Raw genomic sequence first — 27924 nt, 5'->3', positions numbered from 1 at the left:
CGAAATCTAACATGAAGCTGCTGACAGATACCCTGTTGTCACTGTGCCTGTATTGCCCCCAAAACACTCAATGTTGCCTTATGCCAGCCTTCCTCAGTCTGATGTCCTTCATATGTTTTTGGACTATAGATCCCAGTATTCCTGTTGCTTGTCCATGCCATTTATGACTGCTAGACAGGAAACCTTACATATGCACCAGATTTGAGAAAGTTACTTTATGTCATTGCAGAATTAAAGCAACTTGGCACCATTTTAACAGCCATGACTCTTACCTTACAGAATAGGGATTTGTAGTTTGGCGAGACACCAGAGTTCCCTGACAGACCAGGTTGAATAACTTACCAAACCACAAATCCCAGGATTCCACAGGATAGAGTCATGGCAGATAAAGTGGCGTCAAACTGCTTTAGTTCTGCAGTATGGCTGTTTTAATTAAAAGTTGGGGTTGGGGTTTTATGGAATCATATACATTGCAGTACAATGAAAAAAACTGATATAAAGTGGGAAAATGTTACATTGTGTTCAGTTGTTTTAAGATGTAACAGTTAAGGCCAGTTAAGGGATTAACGATAGAAGAATTTGTGTATTTTATTTTTATCTTTATATTTGATACGGGGACTTTTGAACAGTGGTGACCAGAATGAATAAAAGGAAGTTGCCATCTGTTCTGAATACATGTCCTGTCGAGAATTTGTAATGCAGGTGGGAGCACAACTGTCCTCTTTTCCAGGATTTGAGCCTTCAGATGTGGGTTCATCCAAAGTAATATGATCTGTAAACAGAAATAGATGCCATTACAATCCAGCTGTTAATAGGCTCATATTATGTGTTAGCAAGGATGGGAGATGAGGGATGAAGTGTGATTGCCTTCACAGAGAAGAACAGGGCATGGCAGCAAAGTGGCACAATAGATGTGGGTAAGTAAGGGTTGCCATAAGTCAAAAATGACTTGAAGGCACACAGCAGCAACAACAGCAACAAGTGTGACGTGACACCATATCATATTGGAAATGGCTCTATGGGAATGGGAAGGGCTCCGAGGTGGATATGCATGGTATTGAAAGTCTCGGATTGTACACAGAATAGGACAGGGGTGGGCCACCTCTAGTCCTGGCCTCCTCAGGCACTCATTCTGGCCTTCTGGCCTTCCCCATAACATCAGTGTTTAAATTTCCCAGTTTTTCTGCAGATCTGCATAGCCACCAAATGTCCCAGTTTGACAAGGACAATCCCAATTAAGCCCCTATCCTCCCACTTTTTCAGCTGCTTTTAAAATATCAGAGTTTCTCTTTCCTCCTCCCAGCTCTGCCCTTCATCCTCAGCTTACTTCAATTGCTGCAAACTGAGTTCAAAGTACAAAATTTGCCCTCAGTTAACTCGAGGAGGGAGAGGAGAGGTGGGAAGTGGAATCTTGCGCTTCCCAGTAGGCTCAGGCAAAAGCAAACTGCTGCAGCCTATTTGTCTATTCTTAATAACTTTTGCCATCTTACTCACATTTTTGATATTGCATGGCCACACATGTCCCAACTTGCATCTGTGAAACTTTGGGTGTGAGGATATAGATCACCATAGCCTTACTCTGAAAGATTGAAACACTTCTCTCCTTAGGCTTGTTTTACTGGTGTTTAAATTAAAATGTGCACTATTTCTAGTCCTTGCCCTTTGGCCACTGCAATGTGGCCCTCTCAAAATTAATTTGAAGCCAAATTTTGGCCCTTTAGCTTGAAAGAGATTCCCCCACCCTTGCAGGAAAAGGAGAAATTCTGGCTAGCTTGAGATATATATTTTATAATACCAGCTTGCTGGTTATGTTCAGGACTGGTGTTGGCACCTAATACCTTAAGGGGTTCCTTCAGGACTGACCTCTCCAATAAGGACCATGTTCACACATGTCAAAGGGCCTGTGTTTTCCCACTGAAATGGTTAAAGACAAAACTTACAAACTTTTACTATCAAGAGATTTGGAATCAGAATAAATTAAACTATCGATGTATCAATGATAAGGTGGGCACAAGACTTGAGTTATAACATCCCCTTAGAGAAATGGGAAACTGCGTGGAAGAGAACAAATGCCTTCCGTTTTTGCAGAGGATCTGTTTTTGACTCCCCCTCAAAAACGGAAAATCAACGATATTGGAGTCCCTATTGACTCCAATGGCGGTGCACTCCTGCATGTGTTGCCACACACTTGCCCTCCGTTTGCCCCTTGCGTATTTAAACGTCTGAAAATGGAAGGGCAACTGTAGATTCACTGCCTCACAAGATTTAAAAGAAGACTTTTGCAAAATGATGGTGCTACATTCCTTGGAAATTAGACAAAATCTACAAATTTAACAATAATAAGTGTTGGAAATGCCAAAAATAAATAGGTACACTTTACCAGATGTAGTGGACCTGTCTAAAAATAAAGAAATTCTGGACAAAAGTTCATAGGACAATATAAAAGGCCATTTGTAATACAAGGATAGCTCAATTAATTAAGTAGTTGTGTTTCTGGATATTACTACTTTAACAGAAAATTTGATTCCAAAGACACAGAGTGGGATAAGTCCCGGCTCCCAACACTACAAAAAAACAACAGTCAAACGTGTTTCAGCAAATTTTTAAAAGGGAACCATGAAGGAACTAGCCAAGATCCCTAAGGGTAAAGATTTATAATTGAACACTAAAGTTAAGATGGTCCATGCCATTGTAGTTCCAAATTCTTTGTATGGTTGGGACAGCTGGACAGTGAAGATGGGAAGATACGGATGGGAAGAAAATCAACTCGTTTCAGCAGTTGTGTGGGAGAAACCATGGACAAATAAATGGATCCTAGAGCAGAAGTCAAGGTGACTGAACTGAGACTGCCATACTTTGGACACCTCACAAGAAGACTCAGAAAAAGAAGGCTAGGAAAGACAATAATGTTTGGTAAGGCAGAAGTAAAAGGAAGACCACATTCCAGATGGATTCTGGAGGCAGCTGCTGTTTACTATGCCTGTTGTAGGCAGGCTCACGTAGCTACTAGGATCAATTAGGACAGAATCCTGTTCTTTTCCAGCTCAAACTTTATAACATTGTTTACTGTAGACACACCACTGCAACCTGGCACTAAAAGCCTGAGTTTCTTCAGCCCTCCTTCCCCATCCAATGCCAATTCTGCAAATATATCTTCCAGCTAAGTAAGGAACAAAGGAAAAGAGGGGCTTGACAGATGTAAAAGACAGTATAAAAAAGTGTGTTTATGACAACCAGGGTGGTTTAGGATTTGATAACCAGTCTGGCCATGTAACCCACTGGATGACCCACTTGATGACCATGACATACTCCCAACCTCAGGGGAAGGCAATGGCAAACCTCCTCTGAACAAATCTTGCCCAGAAAACCCCATGATAGGTTTGCCTTGTTTTTATTAACTGCCCTCAAATCTATCTCGACTCATGGCAAGCCTATGGATGAGACATCTCATCCTTATGGAGCCTTAGGGTCTCCATAAGTTGGAAATGACTTGAAGGCGCACAACAACAAGAACAACTGCATCAGTTGAGTAAAATTCAAAGATATAGCTGTGTTCGTCTGTAGAATCAGTACGTAGAGAGATCTTGTAGCCACCAAAGGCATCTAGACTGAAGTTTAGGAAAGCTCATGCTGCCAACTTCTTTCTTTCAGTTAGTCTCAGAGGTGCTACAAGATCTGCTTACATTCTGCATCAATTCAAGTATGCCTGTACTCTCTGGAGATTCACCAGAATAAGACACTGAAGGCTTGTTATCCAAAAATTCACCAGTTAGAAAGAAAAAGAGAGAGGTCGTGTTTTTCAGTGCAAATGCACCCATTTAATGAAATGTGTTCCCCAGGAAAATATGCCTATTGACTTTGTTGGTTTCTTTCGAGCAGCATGCAAATTTCTTTTCTCTTTCTGAATTTTTCAAACAATACTTTTTTTTTCTCTTTCTGCATTTTTAAAACAATACATTTTTAAAACTTATCAATACCATTTTTTAATTATCATACTGAATTTGATCTGCCTTTCTATATGGAGGTGATGGTGGGGGAATCTTAAGGGAACCATAATCAAAACGTATAGGAGAGACAATAAAAGGAGCAACATTAAAAACAATTCAGCCTGGTGGTAGAAAATCTTGGAAGAAAGAGTGATCATGTTTTATTCTTATTTTAATTTGGCTATTGGTGGAAGAAAAGCAGAAAGCTGTTTCTATAAAATGAGTGTAGATTGCTTTGCTCTAGAGCTGTGCTGGAGCAGAACATGGTGATACAAGCAAAAGCTGAGATCCCCAGCCACATCTCTTCCTTCTAACACCACACAAACATAGGGAGCAACTACAGGAGAGCACTGGCAGGTAAATGAAAGGGACTTCCCCTGCTAATTTCCCCTTGTAGTTACCCCCCATGACCTCCCCCCCAAAAAAAATCTGGGCTCTGAAACTGAAGGTAAATGCAATTAAGATGAGAGGGGGATTGGTTCCCCCCCCATAATAAATCTTGTATTGATACTTCATATACACACACAAAGAAGCTCTGATAAATCTTGAAAATAATTCTGACATTATAGAACAGTACAATATAATATAATACATCATATTATAGCATCCATTGCTCCATGTCCTATTCTCTGGAGCAGCAGAAAACAAGTTTGCTCCATCCTCAAGGCTTTCATATCACCTCTTAATCATCTCTTCTCCAGGCTAAACATATCCAGCTCCCAAGCCTCTCCTCATAAGGCATGGTTTCCAGACCTTTCACCATTTTGGTTGCCCTCCTCACACCAGGCATTCACACTAAGTATGGGGTTGCCATCATTCTCATTTGTGCAAACTCAAAACAGTGCCTATCGCTTACAGACAGACAGGAACATCAGGGGGAAATCCTTCCAATGGGCATTCCTGTCTATTAGTTGATGTGATGTTTTGCATGCTGAATTGTTTTTCTTTGGTCTGGTTACATTTTTACATTTTAAACTGTTAGTTTTAAAGCCTGTTCATTTTAGGAAGGTTATTTAAGGTTTAACTCATTTTTAAAGTATATTTTTTAGCTGAAGTTTACTTAAAATATTTAAGAATTAACAAGAGAAACATATTGTTCCTGCCTTGTTTCTCTTTACAAGACCGTCATTTCAATAGCATTTTCGCCCCAGTAAATGCCATGCTCAGTATATGCTGTGGTGCAAAGTACATTTAAAAATAACTTTTATTCCATCAATTTACTGGATCAAATGCTCTTATACGCATGGTTCCTAATGGTCCCCATCCATAAAACAAAATGAAAATGTTCTGCAACCTGCTATGTGCCTTTTGAAAGGCAGGAAACTCTTTTCTTATATTAAGTTCTTTGTTTTGGATATGACCAAGGGAGAAAAGGGCAAAGAAACCGAAAACTTTATCATGGTATGTGCCCACGACTGTGGGCCAGTGCAAACCTTTCAGAGATACCAATTCTGTACATTTTCCAGAAGCTTTTGTGTCTGGAAATGTTGTACATTTCACCTGGCATTTAATCCTTCTAAATGGATGTTATTCTCCCCTCGACTGTGGATCCCTGTTGCTCTCTTGAAACATTATTTGCATAAAAGGAAATGAATAATTGATAGTGAAGCTGGCACTTGCATATAGCTGGGTAGAGATTTGCCCATAATCACGCCGCGTCTAACTCACGGCTCATAGCTTGTTTAATGGGATGGAAGCTGACAGGTTTTTCTTGTACTGCTGCTATAGAACTCATCGCTTTCAAATGACCTCTGTGTACTTAGCTACTTTTCTTGTTGATCTCCCTGCTCTTTTCCTTCCATTAAGGGGAGACTTCTTAAAGGAGAACATGCACTTCTCTCCATTCCCAACTAATAATAGGCAGGTTGGGCTTGGCATACATTTCACAATTTTTATTTTATAAAAGGAAAAGGAAAAAAAATGTAGAAGAATTTTGCTTTACATTAGAGCAGAAATAAATCACCTATAAATGTATTTTCTCTAGGAATCTCTAGGCCATCCAGTGCAACCTTATGGCCACCTTCTGCCAGAGAAGCACTAGAGGACCTGGAGATTTCTGGAGAGGACATATTAGTCAGATCTGCAGTCAAATTCACAAAAGTCACAACTGCAAATGTGGAGGGCCAAGTATATATGTAAATACATTTAACCCGTGCATATGATACTGCATTTTAAAAGTATAATTTTAATTTTGCTAGTTGTTTATGTCACAACTATTACTATTACATTCAATGATAAAACAGGAATTATGATTTATGAGTACCATTAGTTTAAAAAAAACATTACTAAGGATTCTGTATGGTGTGGTATGGAAGCAGGTCAGTTGATGGGGGGGGACACCATGAGTTGCCATACCGGGTGACACCAAATCTAGTAGTGACACTAGTTCTCCTGCCATACTAATGCACACACACTTTGGCTTTAAGTAAAGGGACTTATATCTTTGCTGTGCACATGCAAAGCACTGCTCCACTGAACTGGTCTGGATGGGGCTTGCCATTGGTCTCTCTCCCAACACATTGCCATCATGGCACTGAAATTTGGCAGCAAATGATGATGCTGAATCCCCATGGAAAATGTCATTAGAAGGAAGCAAAAAATTGTCTTCTCCTGTGTGCTACCAAACCTGAGGAACAAATTGCAACAACAAAAACATCATCATCCTCAACAACAATACCGTCATCATTTCCGACTTGCTATAATTACTTTTCTTTGTTTGCCACTGAATTTTGGAGGTCCTCTTTCAGGGCTGCCTTGGGGGTCAGCAAAGACCATTAACAGAATCATAGAGATGGAAGAGACCACAAGAGCCATACAGTCTAGCCTCCTGCCATGTAGGAAGACACAATCAAAGCATCCTCGACAGATGTTTAAAGACCTCCAAAGAAGGAGACTCCACCACACCCTGGGAAAGTGTGTTCCACTGTTGAACAGTTCTTACTGTCAGGAAGTTCTTCCTAATGTTGAGCTGGAATCTCTTTTACTGTAGCTTGCATCCATTGCTCCAGGTCCTATTCTCTGGAGCAGCAGAAAACAAGCTTACTCCATCCTCAGTGTGACACCCTTCAAATACGTAAACAGGTCTATCATATCAACTCTTAACCATCTCTTCTCCAGGATAAACATAACCAGCTCACTGTGTCTCTCTTCATAAGGCATGGTTTCCAGACCTTTTACCATTTTGGTAGCCTTCCTTTAGACACACTGCAGCTTAACGTGGACAATCTGCTAGCTCTGTGCACTGAGCCAGACTACAGGGGTTTTCTTTCAGGATGATACACATACAGTCTGAAACACGGTGGAGGGAGCTGGCGGTCTTTTCAACGTCCCCTAAAAGCAAACAACTATCCCTGCCAATAGCTGGTTTTAAACAGTTCCCAAAGGACTAATAAAATTCATGATCAAAATTATGGAGCCATTGACCTGATTTCTAGGCATGAGAAAACACATGGGATAATCTACAGCATGTCAGTGGGAGCAATGTGTGCAGATGGGTAGAGATGGTGTACAAATCTGCATCATCGTGCTGAAATTTTTGCACAAGCTGAAGTGATCACAAAATCTCAGGATTCAGTGAAGGAGGCAGACTGGCGAGCTGAATCAATCCTGCATCTTCAGCCTGAGTCGCTGCAAAGATTTTGATCCATATTAGTCGATAAACAATTCTCAACTACGGGAAGAATCTTTCAAACGTTATTGTGTCATATAGACACAGTGGCTTTCATATGCATGGTACAGGTACCTATCCTGAGTTTTATGAATTAACAATATTTCTAGTTCAATTTTATGATGAAACTATATATGAAGCAGCTCTCAAGAAAACAGTAAAACTTTGGCTATGGAAATCTGATATAGTGTACATACGTTGTTTTAAATCATTTGAGATGGTTTTAAATTATTTTGGTTTGCTTTCTGTAACCCCCCTGACATAATCTGATATGAAGTGGGAGATAAATATTTTAGCAAACATAAATGAATACAGAGTGAAAGCAAGTAATGGATACAACAACAGCAAGCTCTTTTAAAAAGTTAAATAGAAAATAGCAAAGAATCAAGGTGAAGCTAAAGCAGACAAGATAGATAACATCTATGTAGTACCAACATTTCTCAATAATCAGATAACAATTTAAAAGAGAGACGTTTTGGGTTGCTTTTCAGGCTGTAAAAGTGTTGGTACTTCCTCACCTGCAAACCATCCCCATTGGGGAAAAAAGATTATCCTACCACTCTCTGAACCTCTATGATACAGATCTAAATTTCTGGGCAGGGGCATGGTTCATAGTAATCATGTTGCAAACATTTATTCATCACACATATGATATTTAAAATAAAAAGTCCTCCAGAGAATTTTGAAATGTCAGGGTAGGTCCCTTGTTGTTGTTGTTGTTGTTTTGCAGAAAAAATCATGTTGCCTTTCTTCATGAGCTGGCTGCCATCTCCCATTTAATCACTCGTCCTTTGGAAGTGCTTTGCTTGCTTTTAAGCTCTGTGTAATCCCTCGTGATATTTTTCTCCTTTTACAACAAGAGGCATTTTCCATATGTTGGTAGAGATTTCCTTTACAAATCTCTTTACTGGTCAGAATTAGCCGCCATCCCTCCCAAGGTTTACAAAGGAATTTTCCTTCTTTGCAGGACTATATACAGTATTCTGAGTGAGCACCAAAATAAGAGTTTAGCTTGCCTTGAGCTTTTAACAAGGGAAGAAAGCTATTACTGTTGTCTCCTCTCCTGCACCAGTTTCTTCCGCTCACTCCATCATCATGTCGGCAAAAATCAACATGGCTTTTAAAAGTGAACTCGAGTTCTGAAAACTTTAAAAAATAATAATAAAGAGTATTTTCTTGTACGTTTGTGTGAAGATCTAGTTTTGTTGAAAAACAACAAACACATTTCCAGCTGAATTGCCTGCCCACCGGATCTAAAGTATATTCCAATGAGGTCTGTGAGACTTACTTCCAAGATTAAATCTAGGATTTTAGATTTAAAAAACAAATGAAACAGGATCCAAAGAACTCTGTACAGTATGCAATAATAATAATAATAATAATAATAATAATACAATGGGTCATTGTTATCTGCTGGGGTTTGGTTCCAGGATCCCCCATGGATAACAAAGTCTGTGGATACTGAAGTCCCATTAAATATATGGCATAGCAAAATGTATCCCTTATATAAAATTGAAAATCAAGGTTTGCAATTTGGAATTTATGCTCTTAAAAACATATATTTTCAAGCTGTGGATGCTTGAATCCATGGATAAAAAAAAATCCATGGATAAGGAGGGTCAACTGTAATAATGCTGCATTGCTTGGGGGGTGTTTCTTGAAGAAAATCCTCCCCGTGTACAGACCCAACCCTGATCAATAAACTTTGGAACTAAAGAGCGCTGCAAATAACATTTCTGATGTGCCAGAAAGAATTTATTTGAGTCAAAATTTGTATCGGACGTATCTAAAGAAGCTCTTTGCTCCTGGCGTAAGGGATGAGGGGAAATACGGTGCATTCTCTTGGGTATTCTTACTACTTATGATCAGTCCATTCTTATAGACAGCTTGCTGCTGCTTTTAATTTTTAAAAAATAAAACAAAACTTCCTGGGTCAGATTATTTCAAAACTCCAGGCAGATTACAAAATTATTAATCTGTTTAACTAAGGTCAGATATCAAAAGGACCAAATGAAAATGTTGAACCTTCTCCTATTTACAGATCTCATCATGCCGATATAAGTGCAACAATTTTATACAGAGAGCAAGGGAGGAAAATGGGTCAATATATGTATAGATTATTTATCTGATGTCCCCGACTGTTTTTTAAATATTGTTTTTAAAATTTTCGATTGTATTATTTGTAACTGATGACATATTGTACTATGACATGGGTCACATAGTTTTATTGTATGTAAACCGCTTTGATCTGAAGGAAAAGCAGTATATAAATAAAAGTTTATTATTTATTATTATATTTATTATTTACTTGTTGTATTTATATCTCAGTTCTCCAACAAAACTGATCTTCTGATTTTAAAATTATACGCTCACAAAAATACAAAAATATTTAATTAACAGTTTAATATTTAATAAACAGACTCAAAGAAAAAAGCAGTCGCCTTATCAGAAAGGAAAATGTTCAATTGTCCAAAACAACATTTATACTAGCATTTTTGGCATTTCTGGCTGGTCCTCTCAAAATCTTATGAAATACAAGGTAAAAACAGCATTCTCTCTATTTCTGATGTTTACCATAATTTTAACCATCAATCAGAGACTATAGAGTCTACTATTAATACATTAAAACACCATATAAATATAAGTTAAAATTATAACACACTGTTATTGTATAAGCCACAATAGGACAAAAAAATTGAATTGATAAATTTGTTTTTGAGAGACAAAATTAACTTAAAATGTGGTTGAAAATCTGTTTTTATAGCCTTTTACTTGTTTCCAAGATAGGGCAAAGATAGCATTTACAACAGCGAAAACGTGCTTTAAAACAAAAACCAAAGGAATATAAAGGCCAAATATGTTAGAAGCATATTTGCTTAGGTTTTATTGGCTAGTGTATTTCCATTTAAATCAACTTGTGAGGTGCCCCTATTTTTGAAAACATTTCCTAAACAATGTTTTTGAATGCATGCTTTCCCAATTTGTGTATATATATATATAGGGAAACGGATAAACACCTATCAATTGTGTTGTTAAGTTCCTGGTTCTTTGAGATTTCTTCCCACCAATTTGTCTGAAAAAACAGGTATTTGCAAACACGGGTAGCCTCATTTTTTATGTCCTTTCATTTTTCATGAACTGTTTTCAAAAGACTTCAATCAACCTTAATGGTGCATTTTTAGTTAAGGAAACAGAATGGGAGAGAAGTCAATTTACGCTCCCTGATGAACAAGTGTCTGCAGAAAGTGGGGGGAAAGAGGTGGCGGTGGCGAGGAGCGCCACATAAATGGGTTTAGAAAACAGAGCCAAGACAAGCAATATGCCGTGAACAGAGCACTCAGGGATGCTGGGATACAAAGAAAGGAGTAAAATACTGCAGAGGCTTTTTAAACTACAGACAATTGGAACAATAGGCTGGGCCTAGACATCTGTGTTAAACTGTGAGAAGGAAGGTGAAAAGGGAGCTGCAGTTCTACAAAAGAGCTTAAAAACATCAGAATGGAAGGACCTTAACACAGGGACCAAATGAATGCAGGGTAGTTGACTGGGCTAGAAATCAAAATTGGCATATTTGGCCATTTAATTCACTTTGGAAGGCACCATCTCCCCACCACCACCTAAAAGAAGAAGAAGAAGAAAAGGATGCTCAGGCATTATTTGGAATGGTTCCCTTTATCCCATCTGTGGAATAAATAACCCAATTTTTATAGCTCCTATTTCCTCCTGTGGCGCTTTTAAAAACCCCAGAATTATTAGGAAATGTAGCTGCCTTCTTCTTCTCACTCTGTTTTGTTGAAACACAATATTTTTGGCTGAGGAAGTGTATTCGGAATTGCTGTTGCCCAAGGGATAATGACATAAGTGTTCAAGGGGTAAAAGAAGGAGGTCCAGCGCGAAGGGCTCCGGCAAAAACTCCCCTTGATATTGGTACTGTTTGTGAAGGAAAGCGTCCTGCTGGACATGGGGCCCCAGAGTGACTTCTTTACAGAAAACAGAGGAAATTACTTTGGAGCAACTGGCTCCCTCAGGTCTTGTCTGAGCAACATGAAGGCACAGGTGTTAACCTTTAAAGCCCTAAATGGGTTAGGTTAAAAATATTTGAAGGACTACGCTCTTTGGGGTTGTCCACATGGACCATAGCCTCATGTTGATCTGTTTGGACGATACAGACCAAGGGTAGGATCAAGGCCAATCTTGCCAGACCAGACACAGATCCAGAGGATCTGGCCGAATCCCAGAGTAAAAGGACCTTCACGTAGGGTAATTAGACCCCTGGTTTGCCACAGTTTCTTGGAAACTCCACAGCAAACTCTGGCTGATCAGATGGTCCATCTTCCCCATTGTTGCTGCAAGACATCGGACATGGAAACGGGGTGTGTGACCACATGATTGCAGCCAGGCACCCTGTTTCATGTCAGATGGAGTGATGGAGATCTACTCACTTGCAGCAACAATGGATGGAGGCAAGAGGCAAACATCAGTAGTGTGTCCCAAGTTGGTGCGGGGATGTGTGTAACCATCTGCTTGTCCCCGTGCCAACCCAGGGGCTGACCCAGATGAGCACCGGGGTCAGAACAGCATGGGTTCCTTGCCGAAGAACATCCTATGAAATTCACGGAGTCACCACAAATTGCAAGGCAACTTGAAGGCATATACACACAGAGAGAAAGAGGTCTTTGATGGCTGATTACTCAGAGGGAAAGGGGCCTTTCAGAAGGTGTTGTTGTTATTTCCCAGCAACTTACGATTGAGAGATCTCCAAGAGCCCCATTCATCAACTGCCCTGTTCAGGTCTTGCAAACTCATGGCTGTGGCTTCCTTGATCAATCCACCTGTAGTAGTGCAGTCTCCCTCTTCTCATAGTGCCTTTCACTTCAGAACATGCTGTACGATTTATTTGTTTTTTCCCCATGGCCATTGGCTTTAACTGCTTTTAATCCTAATTTTAGTTGAATTATATATTTTTTTTTCATGATTTTTTTACAGTTGTATCTCGTTTAACTTTGGTAAGATGTTTTGAGCCCCAGATTGGGGGAAAGGTGGCACATTATTATTATTGTTATTTGTATTATATTCATGAATGATTATTATTGTACCAAACTGGACAAGAGAAAGACTCTCAAATCCCCCGTCTTGTTTTCTGCATTGTCTACTACATTAGTGCTCTCTTTACTTGTAACTGTCTCTTGTACAACTCATTGTGGAGTGAAAATGAAAGAAAGGATAACACACCATCCCAATACACAGACATACTAGGTGAACGTGGCACAATTTTTAAAACATACCTACAAAAGCTTTTACGCCGCCAGGTTATGTACACTGCTGTTTTGGAAACGATACTGACATTGTAGATTTTTAAATGTTTTAACTCTTTGTCCTTTCTTCATTGTTTGCATTGGTTTACTGTTTTTTCCTTGCGCTGTACACAGCTTCCACGACTGTGAAAATAAAAATGCCATGTGAATGGAAATAATAAATAAATGTAAAGCCCACGTCCCATATATAATCTTGACTATTGTTTTTCCATGAGAATGGGTTCAATCAGACTTTCCTGGTTGCTTACAGTTTGCTGTGGGTCTTTTAAAAAGTGCACCTGACATAAAGAGTCAGTGCTCTTCCACGGATTTAATGCATCCATTTCATAAACTACACAAGGAGGAGAGAGAAATAACATGCAAGGAATGCAGGGCTCATTATTCTTTTAACATGGATGTTGGCAAGACGAGGAATTAAAAGCGGAGATCATTGTAACTCCAAAAGAACATCTGACTCACGTCTACAGAAGGCCTGTTTTCTCTTCCGTTATCCTCTCCGTGATCCGTAAAGAAGGATTTCCCACAAAACAATTAATTTGGTTGCCCAAAGATCCTTCTTAAATCTAAAGAGATTTATTGGGAGAATAATATTAAATAAAACCTCTCATCTTCTTGGCGGTCTTCGTAGGCAACCTGATTGCAAGATAATTCCACCGTACGGCGGTTAGCTGCAATGTGGTACATAATTGGACTGTTAATGGGAGATGCAGGAAATCTCCCCAGTCATTCTTTTCATTAATTCAACTACCACCTTTGTGCTTTTATTTTTCTTTCATTACTTTCTCCCCAAAAGCCCAATGTAACTTAATGATTGACCAATGTTTTTTTTTCCCTTTAAAAAAAATTACTATTTCAGTAGGCTTTCCTCTCTCTTAATTTATATATTCTTAAGCTTCAGGATGAGAAATATAGCAAACACACCAATCCTTGAACAAAACTGCAGTAGCTGGATTAAGGTAACTCGCTCTTTGTGTCTAGGTACTGGGGAACATATGGTGAGCCATTATTTAAAAGCTACATAATGGAATGCTGTCTAATGAAGGACTTCATTAAATACTTATCCAGTCATTCCCTCTGTGTGTTTTGTCTCCGCCTGAGTAAGGCTCACAGCCAACTCAGGAAATTTTGCCACCTGAGGCAAAGGATAAGATGGAGCTCCCTACATCCAATTGGACAATTGGCTCAGTCTTGCTATATTGCTGCTAACAGGACGGTAAACTCTGCCACACCGGCAGGCAGTAGGCTAGTTCACAGCAGAAAGTTGGAAAAGTTACTTATTTATGCTATGGTTCCCATAATCCCTTGACTGTGGGATGAGTGTTGGGAGTTTTAAAAAAAAGATTTTTGCAAGCTCTAGTTTAGTGGCTGAAGACAGGTGCATGGCCCACACAGCTTCCTCTCCCAAAAAAGGAGAAGAGCCGGGAGAGTTAGCCACTTTCAAGAAAACTCCATGCCTCTGAGTAACTCTTTACAGGTAACTATAGGCCCATACACGTAATTTGATGCAGATGGAAAGCAAAGCGAACTGTTCTGCATTCACCTGAAACAGCAAAATAGCTCAAGTCAACTATGGACACATATATCATTTTTTTAAAAAATGAGTTCAGTTGTTACCTCCACGTTTTCAATCTATGCATGCATGATGGGAGGAATGACTCCACTGTCCCCGTGCAGCACCAAAATGCCTTACTTCAGAGGCTGTTCCGTCAAATCTACATGTGCAGCAGGATCAAAACTAGGAAGGAATGTGTGACAAGCAATATTAAGCACTGCTGAAAGATGCCCATCCAATCTCTGTTTCAAGATCTCCACAGAAGGGAGATTTCACTGTCAAACAGTTCTTATGCTAAATCAATTCTTCCTTATGTGTAGGTGGAATCACTTTTCTTGCCATTTGGACTCACTAGTTCTCCTTCTAGAAGCATGCTCATCAGCCCCAGCCACTGTGCGCTCCCATGTTGGACAAGGCTGTGCAAGACAAAGAGAAAGGGGCCTAACTGTGTTCAGTGGAATAAAATTAGACCTTGGGGTGGGGAGGGAGATGTCTACAACTCCCAATGAACTCTGAGAGCTGTAGTCCAGAAAGTAACATTTACAAATAGGGAGTAAGCTCACTTTATACAACTTGGAAAGGGCTCTGAACAGTTTTAAGCATATGTTTTCATAAAGGATGATGTGGAATGCAAATGCTTTTCTTTTGACCATATCCTCTTCTATGGTTACGATGCTTTCACTGGATGTGTAGTGTAAAATTATACCAGCGTTATTCAGGGCAATGTGTATAGACTGCTTCTTTTAAGACATCATATAAACCGCAATATCTTGCATAAGGCACCAATCAGACTCTGGCTGTGACTTTGATTAGATAAGCTTGCTTGGAGGTGGGAAGCCATCATTTTCAAGATGTTCTAGTTGCTTAGCAGAACCCTGAGATCCATGGAGTGGACAGCAGTGGGTTTTGGTCTGTCATAAGGGCGGGCCAGGTAGAAGAGGCAGAAAAGGAGCTACGCCCAAAGTGCATCTGTACTAGAAATAATGCAGTTTGACACCACTTTAACTGCCATGGCTCCATCCTACAGAATCCTGGAATTTGTAGTTTTGTGAGGCACCAGCACTCTTTGGTAGAGAATGCTAAAGACCTTGTAAAACTGCAAATCTCAGGATTCCATAGGATGGAGCTATGGCACCAGAGTAACATTATTTGCAGCACCTGCCAGTAAAGTATGTCACTATTTTTCAAGAGATTTTAAAAGTTCATAAGGGTCACCATAAGTCAGAAATGACTAGATGATACACAACAACAACCATTTTAAGAAGTGTGAATGCACCTGTATGGACTGCTTGGTACAGTTTCAAAGCAGTTTATGTACTGATTGTTTTTTAAATGTATTGATTTTATATGCTCAGCTGATACTATAAGTCTAATCCATTGTTGTTCCCTCCCTCGATCCATAGGGAAAGGCAAGAAATATAATGATACCAAAATTCATCTTTTAAAATACATTATGCTATATTATTTTCTGTTTCTCTGTGGGGATGTGAAAGCTGGAAGGTGAAGAAAGCTAATAGGAAGAATATAAACCCATTTGAAATATAGTGCTTGTGGAGAAAATTTCTACAGATACTGCGGAATACTACAAAGACAAATTGATGACTCCTAGAACAAACAAAACCTGAGCTCTCACTAGAAGTCATAATGATTAAACTGAAGCCATTGTACTTTGGACATATCATAATACATAACTCTTTGGAAAAGAAAGGACTTGGGAAAGAAGGAGGCAGTAAGAAAAAGAGGAAGACCTAATTACAGGTTGGCATAATCAAGGAAGCCAATGCCCTGAGTTTGCAAGACCTGAGTTGGAGGCCTTTCATTTATTCACAGAGTTGCTATATGTTGAAAGTGACTTGATAGCAAACAACAAAAAGTAGATTTTTTTCTGTTACACACTCTACTAAACTGTAATGGCCTTTGCCCATTACAATAAAGATTTAAGTTGCATGTAGAATTAAGGGAGAGGCTGCCTCCAAGCACATGTTCAGCTCAAGAATTTTTGTTTAGGACCAGAACTGAATTTGCCATCATTTCAGATACAAATTCGATTCCGGAACTTCCCACCACACCCACTTTCTCCATTTCAACAGCCTAATTTAAGACTGGGGGCTATCTCTTTTGTTGTAACTTTAGCTGCCTGAGCCAGAGGTTCTATCTCCATCCCATGTACAGAAGCTAAGTGGTCTCGTAATAGTGGGATCCTACTTCAACACTAATCATAGGGTAGCATCCTTCCCCACATCCAAGAAGAGCGCCCTAGCATATGTGATTCAGGACATAGGTGTGACAATGTCCTCTGTCGCCTAGGAGGAGGAAAACTGGAGGAAGAGCTCAGACCTGTCTACTGCCACTAACCCTAGCATAGGCTGCCTGAGCCAGTTGTCTTAGTGTCCAACAACAGAGCTGGTTCTAGTACCATCCTTCTAGTTAGAATAGAATAGAATAGAATGGAATCATAGTGTTGGAAAACAAATTTGTTCCATCCTCAGTATGACATCCTTTCAAATATTTAAACAGGGCTATCATACAACCCCATAACCTCCTCTTCTCCAGTCTAAACATACCCAGCTTCCTAAGTCGCTCCTCATAGGGCATGGTTTCCAAACCTGTCACCATTTTGGTCACCCTCCTGTGGACATGCTTCAGCTTGTCAACATCCTTTTTGAATGGTGGGGCCCAGAACTGGACATAGTACTCCAGGTGAGGCCTGGCCAAAGCAGAATAGAGTGATGCTATTACTTCCCTCAATCTAGACACTCTTCATCCATTGATGCAGCTGAGAATCACATTGGCATTCTGTTACTATTGTTATAAGGGAGGGATCAGAACCTTGAATCTACTACAAATCACCTAGAAATACCAAAGTAGATTCCACACATCTACTGTGTAGCCATGATGTAATTTTAAGCAGGGTGGAAGAACTTTCTTGCTCAAGTATGAAATTTACTATATAAGGTGTAGAGCAGGAATGGACTTTGGCAGATCCAAGACACATGATCTGCCAAAAAATTGCAAGAAACAAAACCAGAAGTGGCCAGAGGGAAATTGGAACTTTAAATATTAAACAGTGGAAGACCTGTGGGTATGCTATGACCTGTTTCAAAGGCAAGTTACCATTTCTGGAGGCTTCCACAAGAAATAATTCATACATACACTCTCCTTTTTTTGCCAGAAAAAAGGTGAAATTGACCTCTCCTAGAACCTCCATGGACTGCAATTTGCTTTTCATATAGGCCACAATCCTCCTCTTGAATTTTGGCAGAAAAAGGTTGGCTTGGATTTATGTGTGGCAGTGGTAGGCTGGGGGCCACAAAAAGAAAGTTAGGGGCCACATGCAGCTCCAAGGCTACACTTTACTTAACTGTGCTAGAGAATTTCTTTTCATCCCAGTAGCACACAACAGCTCTAAAGCATACATTTTGTTATTCAGTCCTCTTCCTATCCCTATCCCCCCCCCCCGCCTTTCTCTTTCTCTTCCTCTCCTGTCCCCCTCTTTCTTTTTTCTTTTTTTCCACAGTCTTCTGCAGGGCTTGTAATAACATTATAATGGGGCTGCTCCACAAACAAAAAACTGCCTGGTTCTTTCGGAGACAATCTGCGGGACTCATCAGCATAGACAATCACCCCTTTCACTCTGGCTGCAATAGGAAGATTTCAAGCAATACCTTTTGATTGGAGTTGGACTTGGAGAGGGGACTTGGAGGGTGGGGGGTGCGTGGGGAACCTGCCATGGCTTGGCTGGGAGTCTTATTTGAAATGCAACGAGACTGAGAAATGGCAAGGGCAATTTCCCATGTGGGGTTGTTGTGGGAAAGAATGAGGCACTTGTTCCAGTTTTCTTAATTGTCTCTGATTGCTGTTTGTGTAGCCCTTTCACTTCAGGCCTGAAAATCACCTTCAAGGGTGCCACCAGCTTCTTCTCCCCCTGAGCGTTTTTTAGAAAATAAATATATATGTCTAACAGCAAATCATTTGACCATTACAACAGCAGGGGTTTTTGTGTGTTGTTTGGCCTTTAAAATCAGGTTTATTTAATTTACCTTAAAGAGTATTTAAATAACAGCTGGAGGAAAAGAGATTCTTAAATGGCACTGCAAATGTGTGGGTGATTAATGAGATATTCTTAACCTGGCAGTTAATATACCCCTCTCAATTGTTTCACAGCAATGACTTTTGGGAAGAGGGATGCTAATTTTCTGGTACCGTTAGCGCCTGGTGATTGTGTCTGAGGCCTTTTCGTCACACTGGCCAAGGCCCTTGAAAATGCTCTCTGGAAAGTGGTCCACCCAGCTAATAGCACACAACTGCACCTTACACTAAGTGGGCTGGAAAAAAGCAGCTCACACATTTATTATGTTTATATGCCTTATAGGCCTAGATCCTACATGGCGGTTGCACAGCACTAATCTCCACATGCAGAGTTAAAATGTTGATGAGACTATGCATCCTTTGTGTGGAGTGGCAATGCTATACAGTCAAAGGCACAACCAAATGCACAAATCAGTGCACAGCCTGATGCAAACATCGTACCAAAGGAGTACAACTACTAATTTCAGTAGGGGATGAAAACTATTGCCTACAGGATTGCATTCTCCCATTCTCCACTCAGTACACTCAGATACTTGGTCGGGGACATCTATTTCAGTCAGCCAAAACTAGGCAGAGGACATTCCCCCAGATTGTGGAATGACATGCTGGAAGAAATTTGTGTAAACTGTCTACATATAAAACAGAAGTAAAGACCAGTCCCTTCCAGCAGGCCTATCCAGATGATTTTTAAATTATGAATTTTAAAGTACATATTGATGGATTTTAATATGTATTGGTTTTATATGCTCTTTTAACCCATGTTATGTTTATGCTATTTGTCGTTGTTCCCAACCTCAATTCATAGGGAGAGTCAGATAATAATAATAATAATAATAATAACAACAATAATAATAATATAGTTTATTTATACATCCCGCCTCTCCCACAGATCGAGGCGGGATTACAACCTTAAAAGACACTTAGTACAATTTACAGTCAATACAACAATAAAATACTAACACTGAATTTACCAAGAATTCCTATTAGTTCTCTAAAAATTACAATTTGTCCATTAGACAACAATCAGAGTCAAGGAAGAGCAGTCGTCATAACCTTTTATATGGAATTCAGTGGATAAGCCCGCCGGAAAAGATCCGTTTGAGTGCCTTCTTAAAGGCCTCTAAGGTAGTAATGAGACGGATCTCTTCCGGTAGGTCATTCCATAATCTTGGGGCCACGGCAGTGAATGCATTATGTGAAGTTGTCATTAACCTGGTATTGTAATATTCTAGTAAGTATTTCCCAGATGTTCTGAGGGTACGGGGCAGATTATGTAGGGAGAAGCACTCCCTCAAGTACGAAACAACAATATTTTCACCCGCTGAGAATTTCCATGCCTTGCAGCACCAAATGCAGAACTGCACTTTTATTATGTTGAACTTCGTGCAGATGTTGTGGATCCAACAAGTGTTCCAACTGCTTGCAGCAAGGAACCTACACATGCATAAGATACCAACAGGATTTCAGCCATTGTTATGTAATGTACCTTGACTACAACAGATGTAGAAGTGCAATGATCTTGTGACATGTTCAAAAATCTATTCTCAGTGGGTAGATTCTCACATTACTACTACGATTACTACTTGGCTGAGATGGGGAGAGAACTGGAGTCAGCCCATGGCCCTGGAAGCAGGCAAATTCATGTGTGGATTCCAAAATGGAAGTGACGTTGCCCCCAGGCATGCAGTCTTCATGGAAAATGCTCATGGATGCCCACACTTGTTGTGGGTGGGAGGGATAAGGAGCATTCCAGGAGGGTCAAGTTAGCTTGTAATGGCCAGAAAAGGGGTTGGTCAAAGCAAGGCCACTACAACTCCCTTTCGGGTCTGTATGTGGCCTCTGTTTATTGCTGTTGCTGTCATTCACACTCCCATCACCTGCAGATTAGATTACTGCAATGCATTTTACATAGGGATGCCTTTGAAGATAGTCTGGAAGTTCCACTTTTTCCATACAAGAGTTTTTGATGGAAACTGCCTGAACATTTACAGAACACACACACCCCTTTCAATTTCATCAGCTGCCAATTTGTTTCCCGAATGCAAAGTGCTAGCTTTAATCAATACGTTGTGACATCAGAACACCTCAGAAACTACACCCTGCAATGCATCTTAATTCCATTTAAAATCTTCCTCCAGGCTCCTTTGATGTTTTAGACACAGGGCATAGATACCCAAGAGGTGATTTGTCATCAGTAGAGCCTGGGATCCAAGAGCCTTCCTGGAATGACATGTCTGCATCCTTAGTTCTCATATTTTAGAAAACTGTTCAATGTGTGCAGGCTTGTTTTGAATCTTGATTCTATAGCTGGCTCTGCTGTTATTTTAGGCTTCTGTTTGTTTTGTTGTATAGCTTGTTTTGTTTTCAGACTGCATTTTCTGATTGTTTCTGTCTTTCAGCCCTCATTTCTTTTCATCAGCCGGCTCAGAAGCAGCATTCTAGGAATTCGAGGCTTCTCAATCAGCTTTGTCCCTGGTCACTTGCTGTTCCATATTCCTTGAATTGTCTCCTGGAACATTTACAGATTACTTTTCCCCTTATCCCCTTCTCAATGAAAAACTTCCTTCTTTTCAAAAGCTTTTGGAATTTTAGTTTAACATTGTTTTATAATCTTGTATACCTTCGTTATATATATTTATCAGTTTGCTTTATATTACATAGCATTGGATTTTATATTCTTGTGTGGACATTTTTTTACCATCGTTTTACCATTTTATATTTATATTACTTCTTCCTTTCCCTATATGTGTGTTGGCACACATGCATGTATGTGTATGTATGTGTTGTGTTCTGATATATCTATATATCTACATCTATATTGGAGTTACACTTTTGGCAGGGCTGGCTGAATTTTGTTTTCTTTTACTTGTAAAGCATCATGTACCCTGAGGATGCTAAATGAGTAAATAATAGTAATATTATCATTCCCACAATCCAGAGAGCTAGCCCTATTAGTCTATTGCAGCAAAACAATAATAAGAGTATTGCTGCACTTTAAAGACTTGTAAATTTTATTTGGCATAAGCTTTTTTATGGAAATTAGCTCACTTAACAGTTCCTTTTGTTAATGTTAATTAAGCTTGAAACACCAGCCTTCTGTACTTCTATCAGTACAATAATAAATGCATCAGAAAATATGTCACGTTTAAAAAATGCCACTTAATACATCAGTGGAAACAAGCAACATAAAACAAATAAAAACAAATAATCAGAATAAAACAAATGGGCAAATTTTTAAAAAGCTGAAAAAGCAAAAACCTTGAGAAAATGAAACAAGAAAGACATAAGAATGGATGGCAGCCACAACTCAGTGGGGAAAGCATCCCAAACACAGGATGCTATCATTATAAAGATCTTTCTTCCAAAGCATAGCTAAATTACAAGATGATAAACCTGTAGGTAAGATAGGTTTTGAGAAAGGTCTTTAAAAAATGATTCTGTTGATTAATGCCTATATACATGTGTGCTCTGGGTAGGTATATAAAGACTAGAATCCTGTTGATGTCTTCCACCTGTATAAGTTTCCCAGTGGAGGCAGCTGGATATTTTTATTTAATGCGGAACATCTGTATTCAGTTCCAGGTTGTAAGAGCAGTATTGGGCTTGTGGTACTTTGGTGTCAGTAGGTGCACATGTAGATATATGTGTGGATACAGATATGCATACACATACTCATTCAATAGTTATTTACATGCACTTGGGTGTTTAATCAAACACACAACATTGCCATTCAACACAAGGGTTGCATAGTACAATCAAGGTGTAATTCCACATGCAAAGATTTATGATGTACAATCCCACTGTAGCATCTCAGCCACTATCTGGGACAGAGAGGGAGTAATCAACATGCTGACAACAAAAGAAAAAGAAAATACAGTACAATTCTTTTTTTTTGGTCACAGAAAAGCTGTGAAAGTGGTAGGCTTTGGACTCAAGAGGGCACTGTGAGGCAGTTTATTTGAAACCCCACATCTGCCAACAGCTTGGACTAGGAAGAGTTTCTGTTACAAAAGTGATTAAAACCAATGCCATAGCAACAGGCTCTTCTCTCAGCTTTCTCTGTCCTCTTGATGACAACAGCTGCATTTCCTTTTAATTAAAAAAAAAATCTGTTTTGCCTTTGAGCATACACCACAAGATTAAAACATGTTATTTTGGTTGTGTCCTACTAATTCCTTTTAAGATTCCTTTCATGCCAGCTTTCTTTGGAGATAAGTTAATAGAGGATGTGGCCTTTTTGCTGCAACATCATGGGTCAAGCTGGGGACAGAGAAGAAGGGGGACAACTGAAAAACCTGTCCCAATGTTCTGTGGATTTGGAAAATAAATTACAGGCAGACATAAAGGAACCCAGTAGCATCTTTGAGATTTGCTGGTTTAATCTACCATAAGTGTTTGTGGACTCCAGCCCACTTCACCAGACTCAGTATGACTGCATGAAAGCACATGATAGTACAGTGATGGCAAACCTTTTAGAGACCCAGTGCCCAAACTGAAACCCAAAATCACTAATTTATCACAAAGTGCCAACATGGCAATTTAACCTGAATACACAGCAGGCGGTGGGAAGAAAGAGGAGAGAGGAGGACAAGGAGGACGCAGTCCAGCAGGTGCAGGGGAAGGAGGAAGAGGTGGTGGACATTCCTGGGTTTGAAAATCAAGGTGCCTCCGTTTTCAAAAAAGTGCGAGGGAGGCAAATTGGCCAAAGGAATGTGACCACAATAAAGAGAAGAGGTCTAGGCATTAATGATTTTCAGTATCTCTCAAAAATTCTAGAAATTTGGTGACTGAAGGAAAATTTCATTTTGAGAGGCTGAATTCCTATTTGGAAGCAGAAGCATTGGAATTACTAATAACCATAATCTCGGATTATTGCACTGTTAGATTTCTTATTTCTTTCAAATAAATAAATCTTTGGTGTGAGATGTTTATGTATTTTAACTTGCAAATAAAATTAAAAAACAAATAAATAAATCTTCAATTGATTTATCCTTATCCTTTCTTTGACTTATCCTTTAGAACACACATTAATTTGGCCATTTGTGCTATAAGATAGTTCCTTAATTGCATTTTAGTATTATAACTGACAGCATTTTTATTTGTTAAAAGAATCCTATTGTAAGCTACCATGCGTCCCAGTGCTAGAGAAAGAGCAGATTAAACAAACCTTCCTCTCATAAACACAGAGACAGCATTGTTCAGAAATTCAAAAGGAAACACATCCGCAAAATTAAGTCGCATACTCCCATACACATTATTCACACCTTTCTGCTGTGATGCAGCCAGTGGTTAAGAGACTTAGGAAAACATCAGCTCAAATATCACCACTGTTATTAACTCACCTGGAGGCCTCCAAGACATTCTCAACCATGCATGTTTGCAGACCGATACATTTTTGTAGCCTGAAGTGACGGTCAGATAGTGACCTCCTTGCTCTCATGTTTAAAAGCCAACAAGATTGGCAGCTGGAGCTTACTTCAACACTCAGCAAATATCAGTGCTACCTTGTCTTGGGGTACTGGCTGAAATCTCAAGAAATTGCTGGGCTTCTCTGGGTCTTCAGGCAAACAGGCAAATCTCTGAGTAAGCAGCACTGAAAAAAAGGAAAATGTTTGTGTGTGTGTCTGGTTTTAAAGCTTGGGTATCCATCTCTACCAATGGTGCCAAGGCCCCCTGACTTAATGTAAAACTTTTTGTACATGTGTTGTGCTTGGTCATTGGTGCAGCAGAAAGAAAGGAGAGAACTGGGCTGAGAGATAGTGGATGCACCTGCTGTCCCCATTGTGCCCTTTTGAGCCAGAGCCCATTTGCTAAGATTGATCTCATGCCTTTGCCCTGGAATCTAAAGGAACAGAAAGCTGCTGTCATTGGAACCCTTGGGAGATGCCAAGCTCAGTTCAATGCTACTCCCTAATTCCCTGCATCAGCTGCACAAAAAAACATTCTCATTCTGCCTAATAGTAGGCTTGGCCCTCATTTTTTCTCTGAAGTAAATTTAGAGCAACAATGTGCCCCATCTTACCTCTTCTCTTTGAGTGGTTCATACAGTCCAAGTCCAGAGAAAGAACCTTTGAATGAAAAGCAGGGACCATGAATATTCCCACCAACACTTAGCACCTGGACAGCAGACAGAGCAGCTCACAGACTGCTTTGTCCCAGTTCTTCCCCACTGTGGTGAGATATACTGCATTTCTTTGTAATATAATAATGACTTTGGCTGTCATACTTACCACAAGCCAGTACAGCTCATTGGAAAAGACAATAATGCTTGGTAAAGTGGAAGACAGCAAGAAAAGATGGAGACCACATTACTGGTGGATTAATTCAGTCAACATGGCTCTGATTTTACAAGACTTAAGCAGCACTGTTTATGATTGAGGCTCATAGTTATCATAAACTGAATGTGACATGATGGCAAATAATGACAACTACACTGACTTATGATTTTCCACTTCTACCTAGAAATTAAGATGTGCAAATCTTGTGCAAATCTATGTCCTCTATTGTCCTCTCTATGGGTGGTACATTTCTTTTTTTGCGACTGTTTACATACCCATCCTTACTCATGCCTAGCCAAGAGTGCATAGGATTGCAGTCTTAGGCACATATTAATATCCTTTACTCCTCCCTCCCGACATTTTAATCTGCAATAAGGGATTGATGATGCCAACAGGCTTTCTGTTATGACCACAACAATATAATAAAGTGCCATGTGAATGAATTATTAAATGTAATTATTAGAGGTCATGACAGATTCAAAACAGATTATAGCAAATAAAACAATGAATTTACATCTGTTCTCTCTGCCTAATGAAACAGGTATGAAAGTGGACCATGAACTTCATATAAATGAGAGGGCAATATTGCGATCTGTCAGCAGTTAAGAAAGCTATTGCATTGCAAACATTTTACAACAAGGTGAGGGTTCAAATCTAGGTTTCCTGAGCATAATTTTTAGAGGTGCAGAGGAAACTGGCTGAAGTGGGGGAGAACAGCCCTTCTCAATTCTGTTGAGAAGAAAGGTTAATTGGATACTAGTCTATGTGTAACTTCAATTTACTCATTCTACTACCATTTCCCCCTTCTTTAGTGGCTTATTATTATGCCAACATTTCAGATTGTAAGCTTCGTGGTTTAGGGGTCTGTTTTTGGTTAAACTATGTTATAAATTAATAGCCTTCACTGATAGTAAATGAATGGAGAATAAAGATAACTGGATGTGAAACAGAATTTCACATTGATTTGCTCCTGTTGATCAGAAGGGATTCTTTCATGTGATTGCCCCATTGTACAGAATCACTGGAGTGAGAATATAGAATTGTGTAAGTAATATCCCAAAGACCATATGCTTTTTGCAGTATAAAACACCAGAGAAAATAGGGTAGTAACTGAATGCTGCATACTTTTGATTCAAACGAGAATTCACTTTACATTGGGGAGGGAAAAGGCTCTGGCATTCACAAGCGGAAGGAAATAGTACATGATTATACAGGCTTTGCTTGCGCCATTACTAAAATTAGATCATTTCTTTTGTTCAGCTGAACCTTCTGCTCTATTTGCAGGGAATCATATTAGCAACAGAAACTGTGAGAATCTGTCCAAACATATTAAGTAAACTTAGGGACTAAAATAATGAAGGCCTATTTAAAAGCTTGCTTGGATGACAACAATGAAACTCTCCATGTCTCTGTTTTAGGAAGCAGTTAGAAAAAAGGAATCATAGCCTATACTGAAATATAATAGATTGGCCCAATTAAATTCAGGGAAGGGAGTAGTATAGGAATTTAATCTATTTATATATTCAGCATATGAAACACCACAGAATAACCAATGTGGTGGAGTCTCTGCACTCTGAAATGAATAAATCATTGTCCCTTAAAATTTGGACAGCTAAAGAATACTTTTTAAACTGCTAAAGTACAACAATGTGCCTGTTTAGTCAGAAGCAAGCCTCATTAAGTTCAGTGGGATTTACCTCATATAGGATTTTCTAGTGGTCAGCTGCATGATTTGAAGTATTTTCCAGTGGTGAGCACCACACTTTAAGAAGGGCACTGACAAACCAAAGGCCCTTCTCAATTCTGAAGAGCAAGGGCAACCAGGTCTGTGAGGGGTCTGGAAACAATCCTGCAAGAAACAGTTGAAAAATGCTATCACGTTTAGTCTGAAGAAAAGATTATGAGGAGACAATGGTAATGGTTTTCAAACAGCTGAAGGGTTGCCATGCATAAGATACAGCAGGCTTGTTTTCTACTATTCCTAAGAACAGGACTAGAACCAGCAAGCTGAAATGACATGAAAGTCAGCCAAGTTGTTGTTAAACACCAGAACTGGAGTACTGCTTCCCACACTATGTCTAGGTCCATTTGTAACACTATGCCCTTTTGTTGTTAGCTGCTTTCAATTTGACGTCTACTCATGGCAACCTTGTGAATGAGACGGGTCCCGGACTCCCTATCCTCTACCTCCCTGCTCAAGCCCCATAGGATCAGGCCCATGACCTCCCTGATCATGTCTATCCATCTGGCATGCAGTCTTCCTTTCTTTCTGCTGCCCTCTACCTTCCCCAGCATCATTGCCTTTTCTAAAGAGTCATACCTTCTCATGATTTGACAGAAGTACAACAGCCTCAATTTAGTCATCTTGGCTTCCAGGGAGAATTCAGAGCCAGGACAGCAGAGAAGAATAGATAGGCATAGCAGCAGAGCATATACATCCCCAGGAGGACCTTACTGGATGTCACCCCTCCTCTGGGGTGTCACCTGGTGTGGTCTGCACCCCGAAACCCACCCAGTGATGTCACTGCCACCATGTATACTAGATGCTTTAGGCCATAGGAAGGAACTGGCAAAACTACCTCTGAGTATTCCTTGCCTAAGAAAACCCTGTGAAATTTATGGGTTCATCTTAAATCAACAGGTGAGTTGAAGGTGCATACACATTTTACTTTTGTACCTTAAAAGATTGTGCGGGAAGGGAAATTTCAGGCGATATAGCCTGTTACCTGGTTTTGTGACAAGCAACACTTGCTGAAATTCCACCTTCTGCACAACCATTAAAGATACAGTTTCACTCTGAACTACAGTGGTCCCTAGGGGCCCAGGACCCTCCTGAAAGTGGAAAACCGCAAATAACAAAAACACTATGTTTTTACCTGAGAGAACACCTCTCTAGGAATCACTAAGTTCTCCAGTGCACCTCTGTGGTCAACATCTGCCAGACATTGACAATGGAATTGCACTGGAGGAGCTACAAATGCCTAGTGAATTTTTGTCTCTAGGAATCTGTAGGTCCTTCAGTGCGACTTTTGGTTAA

General features: G+C 39.7%; 1 long non-coding RNA gene across 2 annotated transcripts; it reads right to left on the bottom strand.

Moving 5' to 3' along the window:
* Positions 1 to 272: 272 nt before the first annotated feature.
* LOC149315229 (uncharacterized) lies at positions 273 to 27897 on the bottom strand. 2 transcript variants are annotated; one of them, XR_016281042.1, is made up of 6 exons: positions 26585 to 27897; positions 24632 to 24677; positions 14583 to 14703; positions 13428 to 13531; positions 12939 to 13091; positions 273 to 772 (listed from the first exon to the last, which is right to left on the bottom strand). It is a non-coding gene; the product is annotated as an uncharacterized LOC149315229 (long non-coding RNA). The 2 variants fall into 2 exon arrangements; XR_016281041.1 differs by lacking the exon at positions 273 to 772 and adding an exon at positions 7974 to 8799.
* Between the last annotated feature and the right edge of the window lie 27 nt (positions 27898 to 27924).

The sequence above is a fragment of the Sceloporus occidentalis genome, unplaced genomic scaffold (assembly GCF_023333645.1).
Source record: "Sceloporus occidentalis isolate IW3139 unplaced genomic scaffold, rSceOcc1.0.p SCAF_4, whole genome shotgun sequence".
Lineage (NCBI taxonomy): Eukaryota > Metazoa > Chordata > Lepidosauria > Squamata > Phrynosomatidae > Sceloporus > Sceloporus occidentalis.
Note: the sequence above shows the minus strand (reverse complement) of the source record. Positions and strands in the feature narration are given on the sequence as shown.